Genomic DNA, 14366 nt, shown 5'->3' with positions numbered 1-14366 from the left:
GGCAGTTTGAGCTAGAGACTTCTCTTTTGACAGGCTGTCTCTTGGGTCCCCCACTGAAAAGGCCAAAGCTCCCAGTGCAGCAGCAATTGCTGCCTTTAAACAGGAGACGAGCACTTCTTGCTTTCCTGTGCTGCATGCAAATATAGAGGCTTGGTGCTACACTGCTCTACCCGGCTTCCTTGTGCTATGTGTCCTGCATGGCAATGGCCAATACAAGTGATCATCCAGCGCTGTGTCTTTGAGTGCGTTAATGGCTCCGACCCTGGTCCACTGATCACCCACTTCAGCAGGGGACTCCTCATCTGTACAGACGGCATTTTCAGTCCCTGCAGCCTCCCAGCTTTACGTGTCAGAGAATCTTTCTTTCTGCTCTGGCTATGAAGGGGAGGGAAGGAGGGCTCACTCTTCCGCACTCGTAAATAGTAATTCCATGACAACAGCTCTTTATTTGGGTTTCTTGTATTTTTTTGTTAAAAAGAAAGCATGTTTTCTTTTTAAAATAGAATAATAATGGCATTAGTTCCATTGTCATTGTCATAATACTACCCACAGTGTGCATCCGGGAGTAGTTGGAGGTTTTTAAGCCAGAGGAAAAAGTATCTTACTGCAAAAAGCTATATTTAATCCTTCCCTCCTCCCGCTTTGAGGTGCCAGAGACCAATCTAAATACATATGTTCCAAGACACACACAAAACATGTGTTTAACAAAACAGGAGAGCTTGCTACACAAAGTTACAGAAGTTGTGAACACTCCCATCAAAGGTTGTCAATCTGCCCCTCTGATTTTTTGGGGAGAAAAGTAAAAAAAGAAAGGAACAGCAGTGAGAGTTACAGAAGAAGTGTGAACTCTGGGAGAGGGGAAACCAGAGTAGCTGTAGGTCACCTTCATGACCCTCTAATCCTAGAGCCAACAAGTTTGGACTCCGGGAGAGTTTAACTGAGTAGGAATTCACAGTCCCTATCTGCCTGTGTGGGGATTGAGGGGAGGGGGAGCCACAAACTAGTCGTCATTTCTGTTTTCAATTTGCTTCCTATAGAGATTGCTTCTGGTTCTGTCATGATCCAGCATGGGACTGTACAAGATAGCCTGGTCATACCTTGCACATCTTACACCAACTCAGCTAATAAGCCACCACCACTGAGTACTGTTTAGATATTTTAAAAATATGTTTTCATGTTGATACAAATGAACATTGGATGTTACAATACTCACCAAAGAAGTCCCAATAATGACCGTCTATTTGCATGCATTAGTAAACAAAACCAATCCTATAATTCTGTGGGCTGAATTATTTCCCTCCCCCATGAAATCCATAAAGGTGAATCAAATTTCAAAATATCTTTAAAAAAAAATGTTGTTATGAGGTAAATTTCTGCAACACAGTATTTAAATATATGATTATATTTATATGTATATGCTTATATAGCATGTAATGCATATGTTACACATATTTTAATGTGCATATAATTTTCCTGATAAAGATCCTTTCTTCTCTTGCTAACAGAGACTGAGCTGACGGATGTCAGCTGAAGTGTATGAGAACACATGGGGACACATCTTGGGCCTGATTCCCCCCTGCCTCCGCTCCCACCATTGACTTCAGCTGCCATGACCATGGACAGCAGCCAGACAGCCACAGCCCACCATAACTAAGAAGGATTTACACAACACACTGTAATTGCAGGCATTATAGCATGTGGGGTCAAAACACACTTGTAAAAATGTGCCCTATGGAGTTCTCCAAACCCATTAGGATAGATTGGGTAAATAAAGTATGTCCTCAAAATGAGTCCAGGTCACTCTTTTTTTCATTACCTTAGATCTCCCTGTGCCAGATAACATTAAAGGCCAGATTGTCTCCCTGCAGGGTATGAGTAATTCCCATTGACTTCTGAGGTCAGTGCTTTGCCTTGATCCTCAAATGCAGGAAGGAGGATGGTTTGAGGATATGGGTACTATTTCTTTAAATCTGCAGTGGGAAGCCAGACACAAGGGGCCTGGGAAAGGTTTTAGATGCACTCTCCATAGTGAAGCACAGACAGTAACTAGATGGATAATACTATTTCTCCCTGTTTAATGCTGGAAGAAAGTGATGCTTTCTGTGATTCTTTACCATCTCATAGAGCTTGGGAAGAAAAGGAGGAAGCTGCGGGCTGTGGAGTGACTTAACTGAGCCCACTCTAAGCCTGAAAGAAGTACAGGTTGATTTTGGGGGATGGGCAAGGCTCAGGCTGCTAGATATTTGGCCTGAGCTGGTTCTACCTATCCCAGTTAAATGCATTAGCCTTTCACTTCTAGAGCCCTGAATTTGTGTGTAAATTAAGTTTAGAGGTCATTAGTAGGATTATTATGCCTCACAAATGTGCTACACAGTTCTGCACAATTCAGCAGGGACCTCTGCTCAAGAGAGATCCAGGAGGTAGGGGTGGATCTGACAGGTGGGGTGGTCAGAAAATGCCCACAAGTTTTCCCTGCCTTCTAATGTAAACAAGGGGCAGTACTCTGAGAACAGGGGTGACCAGTTCTTCCTAAAAGTGGGGGATTCTTCCCTCCAGTGCCCTGCCCCCACCCCTCCTCTTCCCCCCAAGGCCCCATCCCCAAGTCAGAAGCCAGAGCCAGGGAGCTCGGTTCCCTCTGCCTGCCTGGTCTGAGGGGGCCCCTGAGAGCATCCCCCAGCCCATGTCCCTGCCCCCCGGGCCCTCACTCAGGGCAGGTGGAGGGTCTGCAGATCCCCACAGCTGCCTGGGATCTCCAGGCCGCTCTTACCTGAGTCGGGCTCCAGCTTCCAGCCTCACCGGGGGCCAGTCCTAAGGGGGAAGAGGAGGGGCAGGGGAGGATGGAGGATGCTAGCTATCTCCAGGAGGGAAGGGAGAGAGGGATCTGGAGGCCTCCGCCAGCCCGTGGGGGAAGAGAGACGGGGGTGTGTGCATACCCCAAAGTGAATGAGGATAGAAGAGAGGAGAGGACAGGAGAAACTGGAGGAGAAGATAGAACAGAGGAGAGAAAAGAAATATGCAGTTTTGTAGCTGTTTTGGTTCCAGGATATTAGAAAGACAAGGTGGGTGAGGTAATATCTTTTATTGGACCAACTTCTGTTGGTGAGAGAGACAAGTTTTTGAGCTTACACAGAGCTCTTCTTCAGGTCTGGGAAATGTACTCCGTGTCACAGCTAAATACAAGATGGATCAGATTGTTTAGCATAAGTAGTTAACACATATTTCAAGGGACCATTCCAGGTGAAATGGCACATTGACACCCCTCCATTCACAGGGAGGAAGGAAGAAAGGGGGTGGGGGTTGTTAGTGGGTTACAGCTTGTTGTAATGGACAATAAATCCAGTGTCTCTGTTCAGTCCTTGATTTTTAATGTCTAGCGAAGTTATGAATTTAAGCTCCCAGGCTCATCTTTTGAAAATGTTGTGCAACTTTCCTTTGAGGATGAGGACTGATAGCTCAGATATAGAATGATCATTTTGTGATGCTTTTTGTCTTTTATTTTCCTGCGTGATTTCATGCGAGTATGCAGTGATTGTCTGGTTTCACCCACATACTTGCTATTATGGCATTTAGTGCACTGGATGAGGTACACCACATGTTGTGATAGGTATGTGTAGGACCCAGGGATCTTGAAAGGTGTGTTGTGAGCGGTGTTGATCATTGTAGCAGTGGAAATATGGCTGCAGGTTTTGCATATGTTGTTCTGACAAGGGCTGATGCTGCTTTAAGTTGGTGTGTCCTGGTTTGTGAGGAGCTTGCTTCTGATGAGCTTGGTGAGGGGCGGGGGTGGGGCGGAGGTGTTGTTTGAAGGCCAGAAGTGGGAGTTCAGGAAAGATTGCTTGCAGGACGGGGTCCCCATCAACTGCGGGTTGTAGCTGTTTGATACCCCATATGGCAAGGGTGGTTAACTTGAGCCTGAAAAGGAGCCAGAATTTACCAATGCATATTGCCAAAGAACCACAGTAATACGTCAGCAGCCCGCTATCAGCTCCCCCCCACCCCACTCCCAGTGCCTTCCACCCACCGGCAGTCCCACCAATCAGTGCCACCCTCTCCCTCCCCACACCTCCCAATCAGCTGTTTCGTGGCATGCAGGAGGCTCTTTGTGGGGGGGAGGAGCAAGGGCATGGCCAGCTCAGGGGAGAAGGTGGTAAGGGGTGGAGTGGGGGCAGGGCCTGCGGCAGAGCCAGGGGTTGAGCAGTGAGCACCCCACAGCACATTGGAAAGTTGGCACCTGTAGCTCCAGCCCAAGAGTTGGTGCCTATACAAGGAACCGCATATTAACCTCTGAAGAGCCGCATGTGGATCCGGAGCCACAGGTTGGCCACCTCTGCCACATGGGTTCCAGTGTGGAGTGGCAGGTGACAACTAGGAGTGTGCGGCTGGCAGGGGTTTTATTTCTGAATTGAAACAACATCTCTCAGGGTATTTGGGTGGCCATTCCATGAGGCAATCTACTTCTCTCGTGTAGTGTCCTTGTTTTGTGAAGGTAGTTTTGAGCATGTTAGTGTGTATGCTCTGAGGATAAAGTTTCCCAGACTTGAAGAAGAGCTCTGTGTAAGCTCAAGAGCTTGTCTCTCTCAACAACACAAGTTGGTCCCATAAGAGATATTACCTCACCCACCTTGTCCCTTGAAATATGTGTTAACAACTTATGCTAAACAATCTGTTCCACCTTGTATTTATCTGTAACATTCTGACTTAGTTTCCCAGACCTGAAGAAGAAGCTCTGTGTAAGCTCAGGTTTCAGAGTAGCAGCCGTGTTAGTCTGTATTCGCAAAAAGAAAAGGAGTACTTGTGGCACCTTAGAGACTAACCAATTTATTTGAGCATGAGCTTTCGTGAGCTACAGCCAAGTGAGCTGTAGCTCATGAAAGCTCATGCTCAAATAAATTGGTTAGTCTCTAAGGTGCCACAAGTACTCCTTTTCTTTTTGTGTAAGCTCAAAAGCTTCTCCCTCAACAACATAAGTTGGCTCAATAGAAGAGAGGAAAGCTAGAAATATATAAAAGGGGAGAGGTGAAGCCAGAGAAAATATCCTGCCAGAAACCACACTTGTTAACTTTGGCCAGGAGGTGCTGCTGGAAGAGCTGATTCAGGAATCTTCTGACCTAACAAAGGGAAATATTGAAACAAAAAGGCCCATGTTTGAACAAATTACTGTTACTCCGCTGTCTCTTTGGGCCTCTGCTGCCTCCCTTCCAGCAACTTCTCACCTTATCAGCTGGCTTGCCTCTCCACCCACTGCAGCCTGGCTCACACTTCCCCTAGGCCTCACTCTCCCATCTCTCTTGCTTTCTCCAGTACCTTGGCCTGCCTCTACAATTGCCACAACTTCCCCACAGCTCCTTTCTTCCCCACAGCTTCTTTCTTCCCCAGGTTGACACTATTTTCTGAGGGCCAGTTTTCCAGAACCCAGCTCCTAGGCCCTACCATTTGGGGCCGATTTGGCTACAGATCCGAGCTGTAAATTTGCCCCTGCCAGGACTAGGATAGCAAGGTGTGACGCAGGTCGGGATTGAAGTGTGCTGAGAAAGTGCTGCCTAAGGGAAGCTTGCACAATGCTAGCCTGTCCCTAGCCAACACTCTCAGCCCCTCACTTTTATGAGCACTAACTTCACCCACAAAGGTGGAAGTAAAAAAAATTCCACCCTGGAGCAAATTTTCGCAGTCATGTTAAACACTCTTCTCTTGAACAGCAGGGATTATAATGGAAATGCTGATACAACCTTAACCTTGGCAGCATGAGTACTGAGGCTGTAATAATCAATTTAAAGGGCAGAATCAGTGCTACAAGCATCAATAGGAATCCTTGAGAACATGGCATAGACAGAACAAAAAAGGGTCACAGCTGAACAAAAAAGGCTTAGAAATGTGCTTTAAATTCTGCTGAGATGCTGAAGGTCCCACCCCACCTTGATATGGAAACAATAAGGCAATAAAAAAAATTGCTCATGTCTTTAATGATTAAATGAGGTCACATCTGAGTCTAGCTTCCTTTTTATCCAGCCTGGCAAGATATCAGAAGAGCAGCTCCTTGGTGGATCTGGATTACAGTGGATGTAAATATGTACAGGAACTCTGTGTGTGTGTGTGTGTGTGTGAACAGTTGCAAGGGGGACATCCCTTTAATAATAAACAGATATGCTGAGTTTCAGGTTCCTCTTACGAGGAGGCTAGAAAAAGTTGAAACTCAGCCTAACAAGGCTGCCAGTGGCCTTTAATGAAAATTTCCATTTGGAAAGGCTTGATGTTGACTTGGCATAACACCAAACAAGCAGCCTGCTGCAAAATTTTACACCAATTGTATATTTCCTAATTAAACCCTGTCTGACCTCAGCATTAAGAAACAATTTGTTTCAGGATATAACCAGCACACATAAGCTGTTACATTCTGTTTGCCCCATTAGCATTATTTGGCTTCTACGCCTTCCAGTGCTGCTACTGTAGTGAATGCTGCCTGGGAGCCAGAGCTATAAAAAGCTTGAACTGTTTAGGTTGGTTGTTTTGGGGGTTTTTTTAGACTGAGAGTATCATCCTATTTTAGCAAAGCTGTAGGCTCTGGCAACAGAGTGACCAGATGAAACCTTCATGTTTATTCTGTGGAGGGTGGGGAGAGAAAACGAAGACTTACATGGACCAGAAAGAATCTCTACATTCATTTGCTACAGTTAAAAACAAAACAAAACCCCACCACCTGCAGTGAAACTAATAAAATCTGATGTTATTTCTGCCTTCTTATTTTTCCCGGTTCTCTACCTTCAACTTCTTTCCACTCAGCTGTGGCCAACAGAAAGGAAGGACTTTGGATTTCTAGCCCTGAGCACTGAGCACTTCAGAGCTGTGTTAGAGGAAATGTTCATTTAAAAAAAAATCCCTTCAGAAGAGACCATTAAAAAAAAATCTAGTCCCCCTGCCAGATGTAGGGGTCTCTTGTCACCAGTCTTTGTTTCTCCCAGGTCAGGAAAAGAGTGGCTGTGGAGGCAGGAGAAATAATTTGGAGATATGGGGAGAAAGAGAGAATGGGTGAGTTATTTCAAAAGTTGAGGTGCTGAGCTTTTTGGGAGGATAGTTTCTCATACTGAATTAAGAGCAACTCTTATTGGCAATTCAGTGACTCACTAAGACCACACATTCTTAGTTCACAGAGAGAAGCCTGATTTGCTTCCCCTAGTTTGGGGGCATGCAGAAAACATCTCTGTGCTGTGCTTTCCCCTTTATCCAGTGCTATGGAGGCCCTTTCACTGATGCATTGCAGGGTCAGGTTTCTGGGGTTCAGGAGAGGTGCTATCAAGATCAGGTGGAAGTTGAAGTGGGACCTGGAGAGAGGGCCATTGTCCCATGCATCATCTGTGTCGAGACCAAGGGGACTGTGAAGCATAAGATGATGCCGACGTTACAGTGGTTATCCCGCCACTCAGTGAATCTCCCCAGCCTCTGAGAGAGTTAGTGACATCACTGAAATAGAAAAATGAAACAAAATTATAGCTAAATTCACACCACTGTATCTAGATATTAGAGCCCACTTGCTGTTTGGAGATCTCACCAATGCTGGTCCACGGTAGGGTGGGCAAAGGACTAAGTTAGAACCTTGTCTCTCTACATTTCCTTTCTGGTTTTGGTCTAAGGAAAACTCTTTCATCTCCAGATTTTCAAAGAGTTGAGCAGAAGTTAGCAACAAAAACACCTGTGTGTCCAGGCTGTTAACCCTACATTACCGCCAACACCAAACTGTACAAATTATTAAATGAGAGAAAGAGAGATTCACATAACATGACTGTGATATCTGGGTCAAAACAATACTTTTGAAGACTGCCTGCATTCAGATTTTACACAATAGACCCGTATGGCTCCTTTAGAATTGTTGTGGCTTAGTGAGACAATGTATGGATTGAAAATGATCAAAATACTCATTTACCTGACAGATTCTATTGGCTCCTTATAGAGAAGCTTTTATAGTTGGATAAACAATATATATTTTTAAAAATTGCCTAACCACATTCATTTTATGTTCTATGTATTTTCATATTTACGCAATGGACTATAAATATCCCGTTTACTGTCTCTCGCTACACACAAGGCAGTCTGGCTAAATCCTTTGCAAACTTCTTGAAAATGTGGGGCTTAATGTTATTTAAATACCAATTTGTGTAGTTTAATCTTGTTTGTTGTTTTGGCTTTTTTTCAGGTTAGTCTTATACCCACACACAGAATAAGAAACTGCAAAAAGGAAAGCTTGCCTGGAACTGTCTGAGAGTAGAAACAACACGTGCTTTACAGTCCATTGTGTAAATATGAAAATACATGGAAATGGAATATATTTAGGCAAGTTTTAAAATGCATAATATTTATTCAACTCTAATAGCTTCTTATTAGGAGTCAATAGAGTCTATCAAGTAAATGGGTATTTCAACCATTTTCAATACAGACATTATTTACTCAATAGACCATAATGATTCCGAAGGCGACATTAGGGCCTATTATGTAAATCTGTGTGTATTGTAGGTGTATTCAAAAACGCTGAAGTTTGACCCTTCCTAATCTAACTGTTCAGCAGAAACTAACAACATGACTCTTTAGGAAGCAAATGGCATGATTTAATCTGAATTACAGTGAACGCTTAACAGCATTAGTGTGAGTCAGGCATAGTCCACAGTGCCTGATCCAAAGCAGACTGAAGACAATGGAAAGATGTCCATTGACTCCAAAGCCTATTGAAATCAACTTGTGTTCCCTGAGATGTGTTGGTCAGAAAGGGTTTACTTTGGGGAGCCCTCCCAGTGTACACGGAAGAGAGAGGCAACTACACAGGATAATTCTCATCCACATATGGCGGCCCTGAATTCCCTCACATGACCAATATACATTTTAACGTAGGGGTATTATGGGGAAGGGGGACATGGAAAGCTGGAAAAGGAGTACTGCTAGGGAGCAGGCACTTTGTGCAGCCAAGGAAACCTGCGGCAAATTCCTGTGTAAATGAATACTGTGTGTGCAGGATTAACAACCCTTCTGCTGCTTCTGAGGGAGAAGTAGTGCTGCCATGATGGGGAAGCCAATTGTACCACCTCACGTGAGTCAGCCAGATTGCTAATTCTGAGTAAGCTGCTCTGTGTTGAATGACCTGAGCTCCAGAGGGTTGGGCCATCCGTTCTGGCAAATTCCTGGGCTCCAGGCAAAGAGAGTAAATATTGAATTTCAGCCGGGTGAAATTTTGTTTTTTCAGAGGGAGAAAGGATGGGTTGTGGTTTGAATAGTATAGGTCCATAGGTGCAGGAATTAGGGATGCTGGGGGTGCTCTTGCACCCCCTGGCTTGAAGTGGTTTCCATGATATACAGGGTTTACAGTTTGGTTCAATGGGTCTCAGCACCCCCACTATACAAATTGTTCCAGGACCCCTGCATAGATCGAAGAGTCAGGAAATCACAGTTTTATTTGTGGCTTTGCCCAGATTCACTATATGTCCTTCGGCAAATCACTTAAATGCTGAATGACTCAATTTCCCCCTCTGCAAAACAGGGATAATAATACCCACCTCACATGGACTGTTAGGAGGCATGGTCTATTTGTTAGTGTTTGTAAACCACTTTTGGTTGGAAGGTGCTATAGAAATGCAAATAATTATTGTTCCACTAGGCTTCTAGATATCTGAAAATAGGGGATTAGGAATGGAAAGAGAGCTCCATTCTTATCAACTGCCGAGTAAACAGGGGGGGGTTGAAAAAAAGAAAAGAAAAAATAGCTACATTTGATAGAGACATACATGAGGTGTGCGCAGCAAGGAAAGAGAAGTAATGGAAAAGGAAGCCACATGACATGCAGAAAATCCCAAGATTTCTTGACTGGTACTTGCATGACTACATTAGGTTTTTTTTTAAAGCTCAAATATTTGAAAACAAACAAAAAAATTGGGGTGTTTGTGTAGCCCTCGTCATACCAGATATTTACAAAGGCTTAGTTTTTTTGTCTAATAAATAATGAAAAGATGCAAAAGGTAAAGACTAAATCAGAGGCTAAACCTACACTAGGCCCATGTGTAAATGTGTGAACTGAGTGTATTTGGGGGGATTTCTGGGGGTAATTGGCATTTAAAACCCACAAAATAATTAAGTCTATACTCAGATTATGTGACCGGAACCCACTCTCTGAGGACTATGCATCAGGATGTTAGCTATTCTGCCATCTCTCAGAACTATGATACCTCATTTCTGGGGGTTGACTGACTCAGTTTACCAGAATAAAATCTCCACTGAACCAGCCAGGGCCTACTCAGGGTACATATACACAGCAATAAGGAGGTATGATTGCAGTATATAAAAGCATACCTGAGCTAGTGCTGATTGAACTAACTCACTAAAATAGCAGTGTAGCCCCAGTGGCATGGGGTAGCCACCTGAGCACAATAACCTTATCTGTCCAGAGGTATGTATTTGGGTGGCTAGCATGTACTGCTGTGGCTATGAAGCTATTTTTAGTGAGCTAGCTCAATCAAATCTTGCTTGGATATGTGTACACATGCTGTCCTGATTGCAGGGTAGAGCTACCCTCAGTTCAGCAAGTTCTGAGCTGCAATCGAGTTTGATCTTCACCAAACCCCAGTGTCATTGTTGCAAGACTGCAAACGGGGCAACCTATGCTCCATTGTGGGTGTAGAGTACTCACAAAGGCAGGCACTGATGTCACATCAGAGTTCAATACTGAAATAGGGGTGGAATGCTGTGCGTGCCAGCCACAAGAGGCTAAAGAACCATACTTCTATGTGTGTAAGTGTTTGGGAATCACCATCTCAGAGTAGCAACATCCAACAAGTTCTGTTTCCTGCTTTCAGCATTCACTGAGTGGGGAAGAATTATTGAAATGAGTTTTGGGGCAGATGAATACCCTAGAGTTGCTTTGGCCCATTACTTTCCTTTAGCCCATTTGCCTTTAACTCTCACTTGAGCTACTGTTTAGCAAAGTTAATAGCTGCAAACTCTTCAGGGAAGGTTTGTTAAATCATGTCCAAGAAAATAAATATAATGAATGAACAATCTCCAGAGAAAGTCTTGACATTTTTAAAAAAATGTAAATGAGTCTCACAAGTATCAGCCATGAAATAGGCAAAGGACATTAGTAAAAATGAGATATTTTTGCAGCAATTAGAGGTGGGGATAAAGGCTTCTCCAGGGGACCACACGTGAACTCTTGAAAGCTTAACCAAAAACCAGCTGTCTATTGTATCCAGAAATCTAACACAACTGATCTAAATGTGTTCTGCTCATGACTTCCTTAACACCCTGCCTGTATTTCAATGCACTTCTGCTGCTGCTGAATCAATGGGCTTTGATATGATGAAGCTGGAGCACAGCTTTGAACTCCACTGAACCCAATTATGTCTCGCTATTTAGAAGTGCTGCAGCAGTATGATGGTAGAATCCTGCTCTTTGAACTGGGAGTTCAAGACAGGCTTGAGTGCAACTGCAAATTCATACATAGTAGGGGTATTGCTGGCTTTACTGTCCTGAAATGAGTACATGGAATGTGAAAAGGGAATTACATTCATCAATATGAAGCCATTTTGGCAACTAGTGTAGCCTGCTCTGAAGAAAATGTGTGTTTTGTTTGATTTAGGTTAGTATCTTCTCTTGTCCTGGGATGATTTATAAGTTATACCTCACAGAGCACTTGAGGATGCTGAAGGAAGTCCTTCCTTGGAATAAGGGAAGTCAACTTTTCCCTCCTCCACTACTGGCTAGGGCAAATTGACATCTCGTGCCACACTTGCCAGTCATTTGACACCTGGGACAGGCTGTGCACATCCCCTTCACCCCTTTAAAAAAATCAAGTCTTCTGTATGCATAAAAAAAATAAGGAAAAGGCACTTTCCCCAAATACCTTTAAATAAATGGCAACGATAAGCTATTACTGCATGAGAGCTTCTGAGACCCAGCCCCCTTTGTGGTCACATGACTGCATTTGGGCTTTATACACTGATCCTCCAAGTCTGAGTTGCTACTGTTGCTGTAGGAGATCTCCTGAGGCCTGGCTTCCTTTCTTGTTTGTAGTTTGGGCTTCCCACATTGCTTCTCATAGACCATTGTTGATTTTTTTTTCTTTTCTTCTTTCTCTGTACATAATTTATAAATATAGTTTGAACCAGGAAGCAAAGTCAGAATAACTCTTTTGGGATGTACTCTGATCAGCCCCCACTGGAATTTTCCACAGTATGCATCCGATGAAGTGAGCTGTAGCTCACGAAAGCTCATGCTCAAATAAATTGGTTAGTCTCTAAGGTGCCACAAGTACTCCTTTTCTTTTTGCGAATACAGACTAACACGGCTGTTACTCTGAAACCTGTCATTGGAATTTAATCTCACTTATCTATTTGTTATAAACCAAGCAAAATTATGGATTTTCTGGCTGTTTCTTGTACTCCATATGTAAAGTTACTGTGTCTCATGCTAATACCCAGAGTCTTCTTGGTATTGCCTCTATCACTCAGGTTGAATCAGAGCTGGACATTATTAGTTTTCATAATGAATCTTATCAAAATATTTCACCACCACTGAGGTGAGGATTTCATTCAGAGGGGAGTGAATCCCTCTATTTTCACCACTGGGTGGGCTAGTTAAATGCTTATGAAAGGCTATAACTGAATTAAAAAGTGCATTCTTTAATGTTAAAGTTTTACTGGGTGGCCTGTGGCAAGAATGGGGAAACTCCCAAGTTTTTAATAATTCTGCTCCAGAAAGAACAATGATGCTCAAGAACTCAGATTGAAGGCAGGAAGGGATTGATTTGCAAGTTCATATTATAGAAGAAAGAAACGCCAACATTTTAGATGAATAAGAAGATAAACTATCTTCCTAGTTATTATTAGCTGAGATAGAGTTGGTGGAAAATAACTGCCAAGGGAAGTAAAAAAAAATTACTGTCTCCCCAAATAGGTTCATCTATGTTAAATCCTCATATGGTTAAAAATCCAGTATTGCAACTGACTACTCTCTTAGGATTCCTAAATAGTCCTTTGCTTTGATTTTAATAAGGTCCCACACTGAAAATATGCACATCCTGTAGAAAGTTTTTATAATATATTTTTATTTTTTTTATTGTTCCATTCCTAGGGATCAAACATTTAGGTGTCCCAAACTTGTAATGGCAGGTGTATACTACTAATAAAGGCATTATTTAAGAACTAGTGGGTATTTAAGGAAATGCAGGGAATATAGAATTTTGTCTTTAATAGGATTTAGGGTAGAAAGAGTGGAAAATGAAAAAAAGTAAGATATAGGGTAATTTTCTTAGATGGTTTTGCCTCCAATAATGTTAGTAAACTTTTCCAACTGTTTCTTCAAATATGGCTGTTAAATTTGCTTTCCCTAACACTATTCCATTACAAATTTTCTGTTACTCAGATAAATCTCCTCAGGCTTGCTCTCTAAAAGAAATTTAAAATGTAGAAAATGCCTATGTTCAACTATAAAGGGAAAGCAACATTCAGTGGCAGAATCTAACTATTTGCAATGTTAAAATGAACTCACTGTGGTTGCTCAAGTCCATTAAGTTACTTAGGGGTTTAAGTGCTTGCAAGATTAGGGCCTAAAGTGTTGGCAAGCCAATTTGAAGAAATATTATCTACCATAAAACATCAAGATGAGATGGGTTTTATAGCTGGATGTATTGCTTTTCGTAAGCTGAAGAGGTTGTTTAATATAATTCATCACTTTAATCAAAACAAATTAGAAACAGAAACAGAAAAAGCATTTGATCTCGTAGAGTGGCACTTTTGAGGTAGGTCATACAGATGCCTTGTTTTGGGACAAGTTTCATAGGCTGATTCTTCACTCGCAATAGTTCATATTACAACATATAAAGCAGCTAGGAAAAGGAATCATACACAGTTACCCCTCGTCTCCATTATTGTTAGTTATGGCTTTAGCGTAGATCCTCTGGCGTCTTTAATAAGGCATTACAAGGAAATTGAAGGCACTGTGATACATTAACAGACACAATATGTCATCTTTCATCCTAAAGAATCCCAAAGATGTTTGGAATCTACATATACATTTAGCACTGTCCATTTCACACAGATCCATTCCCAGAATGCTGCAGAACAAACGTTTTCCTGCTGGCTTATAATTATGATTAACATTTTGTTTCTGTTTCCTGTCTCTGTTGCTGCTATCCAGCAGATATGACCAATTAGAATTTGTTCAGTTTTCCATCTGGTGCATGACATAGCAAGCATAGCTAGAGGACCCAAGCTCACACATGGTGTAAAATGCTCCCAGGATGGAAGATGAGCATTATATTTTCAAACATGCTCAGCATCAGCAGCTCCCTCTGCGAACAATGAGATTTAGGTGCCTATTGAGAGCTGATTCCTTTT

The sequence above is a fragment of the Eretmochelys imbricata genome, chromosome 3 (genome assembly GCF_965152235.1).
Source record: "Eretmochelys imbricata isolate rEreImb1 chromosome 3, rEreImb1.hap1, whole genome shotgun sequence".
In the NCBI taxonomy this organism is placed as follows: domain Eukaryota; kingdom Metazoa; phylum Chordata; order Testudines; family Cheloniidae; genus Eretmochelys; species Eretmochelys imbricata.
This window is presented reverse-complemented; position numbering follows the sequence as displayed.